Raw genomic sequence first — 12,750 nt, forward strand, 5'->3', positions numbered from 1 at the left:
CTTGTACTAACTTTGGGTTTTGTGTGTTCTTCTTTCTCTGGTTCCTTTAGGTGTAAGGTTAGATTGTTTATTTGAGATTTTTCTTGTTTCTTGAGGTAGGCTTGTATAGCTATAAACTTCCCGCTTAGAACTGCTTTTGCTGCATCCCATAGGTTTTGGATCATTGTGTTTTCATTGTCATTTGTCTCTAGGTATTTTTTGATTTCCTTTTTGACTTCTTCAGTGATCTCTTGGTTATTTAGTATCGTATCGTTTAGCCTCCATGTGTTCGTGTTTTTTATGTTTTTTTCCCTGTAATTGATTTCTAATCTCATAGCGTTGTGGTCAGAAAGGATGCTTGGTATGATTTCGATTTTCTTAAATTTCCTGAGGCTTGATTTGTGACCCAAGATGTGATCTATTCTGGAGAATGTTCCGTGTGCACTTGAGAAGAAAGTGTAATCTGCTGTTTTCGGATGGAATGTGCTATAAATATCAGTTAAGTCTCTCTGGTCTATTGTGTCATTTAAAGCTTGTGTTTCCTTATTGATTTTCTGTTTGGATGATCTGTCCATTGGTGTAAGTGAGGAGTTAAAATCCCCCACTATTATCGTGTTACTGTCGATTTCCTCTTTTATAGCTGTTAGCCGTTGCCGTATGTATTGAGGTGCTCCTATGTTGGGTGCATATATATTTATAATTGTTATATCTTCTTCTTGGATTGACCCCTTGATCATTATGTAGTGTCCTTCCTTGTCTCTTGTAACATTCTTTATTTTAAACTCTATTTTGTCTGATATGAGTATTGGTACTCCAGCTTTCTTTTGATTTCCATTTGCATGGAATATCTTTTTCCATCCCCTCACCTTCAGTCTGTATGTGTCCCTAGGTCTGAAGTGGGTCTCTTGTAGACAGCATATATATGGGTCTTGTTTTTGTATCCATTCAGTGAGCCTGTGTCTTTTGGTTGGAGCATTTAATCCATTCACGTTTAAGATAATTATTGATATGTATGTTCCTATTAACCTTTCTCTTAATTGTTTTGGGTTTGTTTTTGTAGGTCCTTTTCTTCTCTTGTGTTTCCCACTTAGAGAAGTTCCTTTAGCATTTGTTGTAGAGCTGGTTTGGTGGTGCTTAATTCTCTTAGCTTTTGCTTGTCTGTAAAGCTTTTTATTTCTCCATCAAATCTGAATGAGATCCTTGCCAGGTAGAGTCATCTTAGTTGTAGGTTCTTCCCTTTCATCACTTTAAATATGTCATGCTACTCCCTTCTGGCTTGTAGAGTTTCTGCTGAGAAATCAGCTGTTAACCTTATGGGAGTTCCCTTGTATGTTATTTGTTGTTTTTCCCTTGCTGCTTTCAATAATTTTTCTTTGTCTTTAATTTTTGCCAGTTTGATTACTGTGTGTCTCGGCGTGTTTCTCCTTGGGTTTATCCTTTATGGGACTCTCCGTGCTTCCCGGACCTGGGTGGCTATTTCCTTTCCCATGTTAGGGAAATTTTCGACTATATAATCTCTTCAAATATTTTCTCAGGTCCTTTCTGTCTCTCTCCTCCTTCTGGGACCCCTATAATGTGAATGTTATTACGTTTAATATTGTCCCAGAGGTCTCTTAGGCTGTCTTCATTTCTTTTCATTCTTTTGTCTTTATTCTGTTTCACAGCCGTGAATTCCACCATTCTGTCTTCCAGGTCACTTATCCGTTCTTCTGCCTCAGTTATTCTGCTATTGATTGCTTCCAGTGTAGTTTTCATTTCAGTTATTGTATTGTTCACCTCTGTTTGTTTGTTCTTTAATTCTTCTAGGTCTTTGTTAAACATTTCTTGCATCTTCTCGATCTTTGCCTCCATTGTTTTTCCGAGGTCCTGGATCATCTTCACTATCATTATTCTGAATTCTTTTTCTGGAGGGTTGCCTATCTCCACTTCATTTCGTTGCTTTTCTGGGGTTTTATCTTGTTCCTTCATCTGGTACATAGCCCTCTGCCTTTTAATCTTGTCTGTCTTTCTGTGTGTGGGTTTTGTTCCACGGGCTGCAGGATTGTAGTTCTTTTTGCCTCTGCTGTCTGCCCTCTGGTCTGCAGGCAGATACTTAACCACGCTGCCACCAGTGAAGTCCCTGTAAAGTATTTTTAATTACAGTTTGCACATCATTTTTTATACATGATGCGACCGCACACTTAACAGACTACAGTGTAGTGTAAACATCACTTTCATATGCACTGGGAAAGCAAAGAATTCGTGTGCCTCACCTTATTGCCATGCTTGCTTTACTGCCTGTGATGGTCTGGACCCAAATCCGCAGTATCTCTGAGGTGAGCCTGTATGATTAGAACAAAACCTCCTGCCAACCCAGAAAACCTCTCCACAGGGTACAACAGAGAGGACAGTTTCATGATTGAATAAGCATGAAACTGGAATGGGTTGCTCATCACACCCACTAGGCTGTTGCACACACGAGGGAAGCTCACCCTTTCATTTAGCCAAGAAGATTCAGCCCATTAGACACACGTTCCCAGGACAGACAAGAATTAGTCATTATGTAGGAGGCCTTGACAGTGCCATTTGTCACACACAGTTCATGCCAACTCTGCCTCTAACTGGGGGCATCTGTGTTAGCTAATTGCCTTTATCTAAAGGGACAAGAAAAGTTTTGGCATCTCTCAGGAGTGGGGTTTCAGCCTGGAGCCAGGCACCTGCCCCCATGGAAACTGGGGGTAGATAGGGAGCCACCTTCCTAAGGCTCACATTCAAAGAGGCAGCTCCCAGGTGCTTGAGAAAGATGGTCCTGGGTCGTAAAACCTGCAAGAGGCTTATGTAACTGTTTATAAAATGACATCCATTTCAGAAGAGGCAGAGAGAGAATTTACAGGTTTTTTAAAATGCTCTAAGGAAAGAGAGGGGATGGTCCCATTCCCTTTTTGCACCCGGAGAATTAATTTTTTCCCTATTTTAATCTGTTTGCCCTCACACAGCCCCCCCAGGTGACCTGAGAAGTGTTAGGAAGTGACATTCCCACTTGGATCACGGCGTAATTGGGAGCAAGGGGGTCGTGCAGAGGAACAGGGGGATGAAGTGTGTGTAAGAGCAGGAGTGTTAAGCCTGCGGGGGCCCAGCCAGTGTTGTCTGTCTGTCTGTGAGCAGTGGGCCCCCCGTGATGGGGGCTGGGAGCCGGGAGTGTCTTGTGGAGCTGGAGGGCCACTGGGTTGTGCAGGGGGGAGTCAGGAGTGAGGGGGGATGGGGCAAAGCCCACAGCATCAAAAAGATACCTGTCCCCCAATGTTCACTGCAGCACTATTCACAATAGCTAGGACATGGAAGCCACCTAAGTGTCCGTTGACAGGTGAATGGATAAAGAAGATGTGGTACATATATACAATGGAATATTACTCAGCCATAAAAAAGAATGAAATAATGCCATTTGCAGCAACATGGATGGATCTAGAGATTATCATACTAAGTGAAGGCAGAGAAAGGACAAATTTCATATGATATCCCTTATATGTAATATCTAAAAAAATAATACAAATTAACCTATGTACACAATAGAAACAGACTTACTGCCATAGAAAACAAACTTATGGTTACCAAAGGGGGAAGGAGAGGGGGAGGGATAAATTAGGAGTATAAGTTTAACAGATACACATGACTTCGTATAAAATAGAAAATCAGCAAGGATTTATTGTATAGCACAGAGAACTACATTCAATATCTTATAATAACCTATAATGGAAAACAATCGAAAAAATGTATAGCCAAATCACTTTGCTGTACACCTGAAAGTAACACAATATGATAAATGAACTATACTTCAATATAAGTATCTCTTACCCTGTGTTTATTCTGATTATATTGTAGAAATGTATTTTGTCTTATCAGTTCTTATTTTTCTCATTTTTTAAATTGAAGTATAGTTGATTTACAATATTGTGTTAATTTCTGCTGTATAGCAGTGATTCAGTTACACATATATATACATTCTTTTTTTTTTAATATTCTTTTCCATCATGGTTTGTCATGGGATACTGAAATATAGCTCCCTGTGCTATACAGTAGGACCTTGTTGTTTATCCATTCCATATATAAAAGCATACATCTGCTCACCCCAACCTCTTACTCCACCCCTCTCCCTCCCCCTTGGCAACCACTAGTATGTCTGTGAGTCTGTTTCTGTTTCATAGATAGGCTCATTTGTCGTATTTCGGATTCCACTTATAAGTGATATCGTATGGCATTTGTCTTTCTCTTTCTGACTTCACGTAGTATGATCTCTAGTTGCATCTACGTTGCTGCAAATGGCATTATTTTGTTCTTTTTTATGGCTGAGTAGTATTCCATTGTGTGTGTGTATGTGTGCTTGTGTATGTATGTCTATGTGTATATACCACGTCTTCTTTTTCCATCTGTTGTTGGACCTTCAGGCCATGTCTTGGCTATTGTGAATAGTGCTGCTATGAACATAGGGGTGCATGTATCTTTTTGAATTAGAGTTTTGTCTCGTTATATGCCCAGGAGTGGGATTGCTGGATCATACAATAATTCTGTTTTTAGTTTTTTGAGGAACCTCTATACTGTTTTCCATAGTGGCTGCATCAACTTACATTCCCACCAACAGTGTAGGAGTGTTCCCTTTTCTCCACATCCTCTTCAGAATTTATTTGTAGGGTTTTTAATGATGGCCATTCTGACCAGCATGAGGTGGTACCTCGTTGTAGTTTTGATTTGCATTTCTCTAATAATTAGTGATGTTGAGCATCTTTTCATGTGCCTATTGGCTATCTGTATTTCTTCTTTGGAGAAATGTCTATTTAGGTCTTCGGCCCATTTTTTGTGATTGGGTGGTTTGGTTTTTTGTTGTTGTTATTGTTGAGTTGTGTGAGCTGTTAGTATCTTTTGGAAATTAAGCCCTTGTCGGTTGCATCTTGTGCACATATTTTCTCCCATTCTGTAGGTTGTGTTTTTGTTTTGTTTATGGTTTCCTTTGCTGTGCAAAAGCTTGTAAGTTTGATTAGGTCTCACTTGTTTATTTTTGTTTTTATTTCTGTTGCCTTGGGAGACTGACCAAAGAAAACAGTGGTACAATTTATGTCAGAGAATGTTTTGCCTATGATCTCTTGTAGGAGTTTTATGGTGTCATGTGTTATGTTTAAGTCTTTAAGCCATTTTGAGTTTATTTTTGTGCATGGTGTGAGGGTATGTTCTGAGTTCATTGATTTACATGTGGCTGTCCCAGCACCACGTGCTGAAGAGACTGTCTTTTTCCCGTTGTATATTCTTGCCTCCTTTGTTGAAGATTAATTGACCGTAGGTGTATGGGTTTATTTCTGTTCTGTTGATCCATATGTCTGTTACTGTGCCAACACCATGCTGTTTTGATTACTGTAGTTTTGTAGTATTGTCTGAAGGGTTATGCCTCCTGCTTTGTTCTTTTTCTTCAGGATTGCTTTGGCAATTCTGGGTCTTTTAAGGTTCCGTATGAATTTTAGGATTATTTGTTCCAGTTGTGTGAAAAATGTCATGGGCAATTTGATAGGGATCACATTAGATATGTAGATTACTTTGGAAAGTAGAGCCATTTTAATAGTATGAATTCTTCCAATCAAGAGCATGGGATATCTTTTCCTTTCTTTGAATTATCTTCAATTTCCTTTATTAACATTTTATAGCTGTCCACGTAAAAGTCTTTCACTCCCTTGGTCAGGCTTATTCCTAAATATTTTAATTTTGTAGTTGTGATTTTGAGAGGTTTTTAAATTTTTGTTTTACATTCCCTCTGATCTTTCATTGTTAGTGTAAAGAGATGCATCCGATTTCTGTACATTAACCTTGTATCCTGCTACCTTGCTGAATTCATTTATCAGTTCTAATAGTTTTTGTGTGGAGTCTTTAGGGTTTTCTGTATATAAAATTATGTTATCTGCATATAATGACAATTTTACCTCTTCCCTTCCAATCTGGATACCTTTTGCTTCCTCCTCTTGTCTGATTGCTGTGGCTAGAATTTTCCAACACTATGTTGAATAGAAGAGGTGAGAGTGGGCCTCCTTGTCTTGTTCCAGATTTTAGCAGGAAGGCTTTCAGCTTTTCACCATTGAGTATTGTGTTGACTGTGCGTTTGTCATAAATAGCTTTTATTGTGGTGAGATTTGTTCTGTCTATACCCACTTTGTTAAGAGTTTTTATCGTGAATGGATTTTGAATTTTGTCAAATACTTTTTCTGCATCTATTGACATGATCATGTGGTTTTTGACTCTTCTTTTGTTTATGTGGTATATCATATTGATTTTGTGTATGTTGAACCATCCTTGTGAAACTTGTGATGAATCCCACTATGAGTGGGTGGGCATGTGCTGTTTTGAGCCATAGGTATGTGGTCATTTGTCACAAAAGCCACGAGACACACATGCAGGGACAAAGTCCCCGCCTAACCAGGGCCTCCCAGTGATCCCTTCAGACACCTGTCCCTCTCTTAGCTGGAATCATCTGTGACAAGACCACCAACAAGAGCTGGAGGGCTTTGTTCCACGGTGGTGGAGTGGCCACGGCCAGCCCGGGCCGAGGCTCTGGAAACACTGGCGCTTTCACTGAAGCCCTGTCGTTTTCTCTAGACCGATTGATGATCCTGCCACCCCTGCCCCTCACCCCACTTAAGGGAGTGGAGGAGACAGCTCCGAATGCCAGTGGGAGTCCCGGGGGTGCCCCCTCCTAGAGTGGCCACCCGTGCCAGTTCTGCACGGCCTGGGTCCTCCCAGCCAGCCCGGGGCCTGTGCACCCCTGTCCAGGGAACGCTGACCGGCTGCATCCCTCCTTCCCAGACCCCGCTTGATGGGGAAGTGTCGTCTGGCCAGCACAGCACTCCCCGACATACACTGCCTTTAACTGAGCGTTGATACAGTCTCACATCTGGCTCACTGCAGCTAACGTGTGGCCTTACGGGATGACGGACGTGTCACCTCCCAAATGCCCATTTAACTTGCTTTTCACGGCAGGTTCGGGGGAGGAACATGAACGCACATCACCTGCAATGCTTCAAACCTGTGGCTTTAGGAAAAAACATAGGAGTCCCCTGGTGGCCTAGCAGTTAGGACTCGGTGCTTTCACTGCGGAGGCCTGGGTTCGAGCCCTGCTCAGGGAACCATCCCCCATGCCGCGCAGTGTGGCCAAAATACAAATAAGTAAAAAGGAAATATGCTTTAAAAAAAAAAAAGGTAAAGAAAGCACTTAAAAAAAAAAGAAAAGAAGAAACACGGAGATGCTGACGGCTGTTGACTCTTGGGGACTTGGGGACACTGGCCTTTGAAGGGCCTTCCTCATCCGTGGGGCAGGGTCCAGGAAGAGCTGCCCAGCTGTCCACCGCGTCCCCCCACCCCATCTTCCAGCCGCTGCCAAGTGCCAGGCTGTGGGTGTAGCGATAATAAATGCAGGCTTTGTCTTCAAGGAGGCTTCTGCCTGACACAGGAGGTAAATCCACATATAAAGGATGATTATTCACGGTATAAATTATAAGGCCCCATATGAGCTTCACACAGCTGACAGAGTGCCACACGCCGGGGGCTTAAAACACAGACGTCTAATTCTCTCCTGGTTCTGGAGGCGACAAGTGTGAAATCAAGGTGTCCAGAGGCCCCAGGGGTGGGTGCTTCCTTCCCTCCTCCAGCTTCAGAGATTGCTAGAGTCCTGGGCTTGTGGCTGCATCCCTCTCATCTCTGCCTCTGTGCCTCCCGGCCTCGCCCTGTGTCTCTGGGTCTCTCCATGTCCCGGTCTCTTCTTATATGGACACCAATCCCTGTACTGAATTCAGGACACACCCGAACCTAGAATGACCTCAGTTTAACCTGCTGACATCTGCAAAGGCCCTATTTCCAAATAAGGCCACATCCACAGGTGCAGGGGGTCAGGACGTGGACATACCTTTCGAGGGGACACAATTCAGCCCACAACCGGCCCCAAGGGAGAGCGTTCCGAGGAAGGAGAGGTTACTCCGGTCCCTTTGTGAGAGCAGTGGGTAACAGCACTTGGATCCTGAGGAGGGAGCAACACTTGGGGGTGGGGAAGATCAGGAAGGGTACCCCAGCCAGAGGGGACAGCACACAGGAAGGCGTGTGGAAGTGAGGGGTGAGGCTCAGGTTCACGCGGCTGGGGGCAACCAGGGACAACTGGGCCGGAGTCTGCCTTGCAAGAAGCTAGACCCCAGGGGCGTGGGGATGCAGCTGGCCAGGTGTCACGCGATGGGCCCCTGGGCAGGGTCACTGCTTTCTGGAGAGACGACGGCTATGACTTGTGTCCCTGGGGCAGGCAGGGGCTTTCCTGGGCGTCATCTTAGGGACGATGAGAGGAAGCAGGACAGGCCACTCAGTGGGGCTGACAGGGCTCTGTTCTACCAGCCTCGTGATTCAGAGCTGTCGCCTACCAGCTGCCACGAACACATGTAAAACGTGACAAGTCAGACATGCCTCCCTGGATCGTGGTTCCACAAAGCTCAGCCTACACATGGCAGCACGCTGACCAGCCTTAAGGAGGGGGGTTTGGACACACGCAGCAGTGCGGACAGCCCCGGGTGTGTGCCAAGTGAACCAAGCCAGGTGCCCGAGGCCCGGGAGGTGGGATTCCACTTATAGGAAGCGCGCAGAACAGGCAAGTCCTCAGAGATGGAGCAGATGAGAGGCTGCAGGGGTGAGCGGATTGGGGCGTGAGTGCTGGTGGAGGGGGTCTCCTTCGGGGGTGATGCAATAAACTGGAAGTGTAGAAGGGGGTGTCTGCACGTCGGGGTGAATGTGCAAGCTCGGTGTGGATTCTGGCTAAATGCAGCCAGATTTGGGTCTGTGTGCTGTGGCACGGAGCAGCAGGGTCCTGCCTAGCACTGCCAGTGACAGGCGTTTAACCCCTTGGACCCTCTGTTTCATCCTCTGTAAAAGGAAGTTGGGGCGGGAAGCTTCAGATGGTAACAGAGAACAGGGAACCAAGCCCTGACCCAGGGACCTGTGCTCTGTGGCAGAGTTTCTATGAGTCTGCAGTGAAATGAGAGCAAAATCGGGGATTTCATGAAGTCATATTTGCTTCGCGTAAAAGACTCTCTTTTGTTCTGAGATTATGTCCTCCTCCTAACATTTTTATGTTAAAATGTGTTTTTATGAAATATTGAGATGATTAAACAGTAGTTTTAAAAAATGAATGTATCTGGGGAAGGAAGGAAGGAGAAGAGAGAAGGAGAGAGACCAGAGGTCATTGTGAACAGTTTTTGGTTTGTGAATTTCCAAAGCCTGGGGGCCCTGCTCTGGGGGCCTTGTCCTCTCCAGCCTCCAGCTCCGAGACCCACCACTGACCCCCTCGGATGAGCCACGTGCCAGGCCAGATCAGATGGGGTGGACCTGGTGGGCAGAGGAGGGACTCTCAGCTGGGCCACTCAGGGGCCCATTGACAAGCAGTCCAGCCTTGAGCTCTGGCTGGAACCAGGGAGGTCCCTGGGATTCCCTGCGTGACACCCTGTGGAAGGAAGGGCGGCAGTGGCCCCGCCAGGTGATACGGGTCCCAGCCTGCCAGGGCTGGGGGCCTGGAGCCCTTTCTGACTCCTGTGGGGTGAATGGGACGGTACTGCTGGGAGAGTGGCGTCTACCCCTGACCTTTGAGGGTGTGGTGGGATCCTGCGAGACCTTCCCATTTCACAGACACGGCGAGGCAAGCTCAGGGAGTGAAGCTGCTGAGCCAGCTCCTGCTGGGCGAGCTGGGCCTCACGCCTGCGTCGTCTGTGTGTCCACTGTGTCCTCCTCCTATTCTCCCTCCCCAGAGCCCACCTAGAATCTGTCAGTTCAGGACAAGCGTTGCCCCCAGCTCTGCTTCTGTCCCCTTGGGGACAGGGGTGTTCATTCTCCCCGCCACTTCTCCTCCACCTGCTGGCTCTGGGCGCCCGACTGCTCTTCTGCCTGCAGAGGTGGGACATGGTCACGCCGCCTGCCCTGGGGCTCGGGTTCAGAAGGGCTCTGCCGTGGAGCTCTGTGAACTTCACTACGGAGTTCCTGCTGTGGGCATGCCCTCACCCCGTTGGGCTGGCGAGGACACCAAGGGTCCTGGAGGTGAGCTGCTCGTGGCCGTGTGGCTGGGAGGCACCAAGGTGGGATTGGGTGTCTGAGGCCAGAGCCCGTTCCTATCATTTTTAGACTCGATGACCTCCAGGTTCTGTTTTTTCACTTCAAAGTGAACATAAAAACCTTGTAGGAATGGGCAAAGGGTCTAAAGAGTCACTTCTCCAAAGAAATACGAATGACCAACAAGCACAGGAAAAGATGGCCAACATCATTAGCCATCAGCAAATCAGCTGAAACTGCAGTGAGGCACTGCCGCACACCTGGGGGACAGGACAGCTAAGGAGAGAGAGACAGCGCGTGTGGATGAGGGCAGGGAGAAAGCAGACCCTGCCACTGCTGGGGGTGGGGTGTAAAATGGTGGTACTGCCGTGGAAACCGGTCTGGTGTTTCCCCAAAAGGTTAAAGACACGGTTAGCGCGTGACCCCGCGATTCCACGCCCGGGTATCCGGACGCGCACATCCACATAGACACGCGCGCGTGGATGCTGGCAGCAGCGTCGTTCACGTAGCTGATCAGCGTGCGTCACCGAATGAACAGCAGAACGCGGTTCATGCGCGCGGTGGATACAACGCTGCCTTAAAGGGAGTGACGCACCGACACAGCCTGGATGCACCTGGGAAACACGCTGAGAGACAGAAGCCAGACACGAGCACGCGCACTGAGTGATTCCGTGTATGTGAAACGTCCGGGATGGGTGAATCTGCAGAGACAGAAAGTCCATCAGTCGTTGCGGGGGGCTGGGGGGGGCGCCGTGGAGGTTGGGGGTGATGAGACTGTTCTAAACTTGACTATGGCAATGGCTGCACACCTCTGCGAATCTGTGGAAAACTAGTGAGTCGTGCACTTAAGTGGGTGAATTGTATGGCATGTGAGGTATACCTCGGTAAAGCTGCTAGAAAATCACTCGTGGCGGACCCCCCAGGGCCCTCCTGAGGCCGACTCAGCACAGTCCGCGGGGCGCCGGCGTGGCCTGGGCGGAGCAGGGCGTGGGTGCTTGGCTGTCCCTTCGGAGGGTGGGAGAGGCAGCCAGCGAGCCCACAGCCCTGCCCAGCCCCCTGCCCCCCCCCAGGATGCTGTGGACACGGGCGGCCCTGGCTCCTCCCCTCGGCACCCCCCACTTTCGTCCCCTTTTCTCTCCATCTCTCTGTGGCTCTTCCTGTTTACCCTGCTCTGTTTTTCTTTCTAGGGTTGAAGAAACGGGCTCAATCTCCCCCCCACACCAGGGCCTCAGGGTGGGTTTGCTGCCAAGGTCACAGCCAGGGTCGCTGCTAAGCACAGAGGTGGCTGAACTTGGAGCCTGGAGGCCCAGCTACACGCATGGGATGGGAGCCCACCTGGGGCCCAGCTTGGAAACAGGCCTACGATACGCGGTAGCCGTCATCCTCGGGCAGCAGAGCGCCTGGCCCGGCCTCAGCTGCCGCGGAGCACTTCCCTCAGGGGAAACCAGCGCAGCCCAGAGTAGCAAAGGGATTAAATGGAGCTGTTCTCGTCCGTCCGTCCGTGGGGAGCCGGGTGATGTGAAGGAGGTGGCAGCCCTGACTCTTCAGGAGCTCCCAGGGAGGAGGGGAGGCCACGTCTCCCTGAGAGCCTCAGGGGGCATCGGGTTGGAAGGTGTCCCCCAAGGTCACGTCCACCTGGTGCCTTAGCCTGTGCCCTTGTTTGGGAGAAGGGTCTTACAGATGGGATTAAGGTGAGAATTTCACTGAAGTCATCCTGGATTAGGGTGGCCCTAAACCCCGTAAGAGTGTCCCTAAAAGAGACAGAAGAGGAGAGACACAGACGCAGAGGAGAGAAGGTGGAGGGAGAGCTCGGAGGGAAGTGCCCACAGCCAGGGACCCTAAGACCTGAGCAAGACCAGCATGGGGGCGAAGCCGGCAAGACAGATGCTCCCCAGAGCCTGCGGAGGGGCGCCACCCACACCCTCACCTGCCTTGAGGCCCCCAGCCTGCGGTCCTCTGCTCTGGCCACCCCAGGACACTCTCTGCAGGTGGGCGGAGCGGACCAAGGTTGGAAGCAGGCGGAGGCAGACCCGGGGAGGCTGGCCGCTTGCCGCCGCACCGAATACACTTCAGACTCCCCCATCCCAGAGCCTCCTGGGGCTCAGTCCTCGGGGGGCGGCCCTGCACGCCCCTGCACAGCTGCCCTGTCCCGGGAGCAGAGTGCCCGGCCACCGTCGGTCCAAGGACACCCCAACCACCAGGCCCCTCTGTGTCCCGCGTCCTGACAGGCATCCCGCAGTTTCTCAAATGCCCATCAGCACCTCAAGGCTCCCACGACTCAGCGCCTCGGCCCTTAAGACGGTCTGGTCTTCTCTCTCCCGAGCGATTCACAGCCGCTTACACGGGGCTCCTTTGCTCTGAGGGGGTGCTGGACAGTCTGCCACCAACGGGCCCTCTACAGACGCTGCTGCTGGGCACGATGGCACCAGTGGCCCTTTGTGCGAGGGCACTTCTCCTGCTCCCGGAGAGGTGTCGTGGCAGAGGCAGTGGCAGCGTGCGGTTTCTACGCGGGCGTCCCCCTCCCCAGGCCACGGTCCCTTGTCTGGAGTGGGAAGGGCGCCCAGAGGCGGTGAGGCTGGTCTGAAGTTCTGGGGACTGCGGCTTGTAGGTGTGCAGTCAGCATCTGTGGGGGACACACACACACACACACACACACACACACACACACACACACACACACACACACAC

This window comes from Monodon monoceros, unplaced genomic scaffold, assembly GCF_005190385.1.
Source record: "Monodon monoceros isolate NGI ecotype Baffin Bay Population unplaced genomic scaffold, NGI_Narwhal_1 Super_Scaffold_10, whole genome shotgun sequence".
NCBI lineage: Eukaryota > Metazoa > Chordata > Mammalia > Artiodactyla > Monodontidae > Monodon > Monodon monoceros.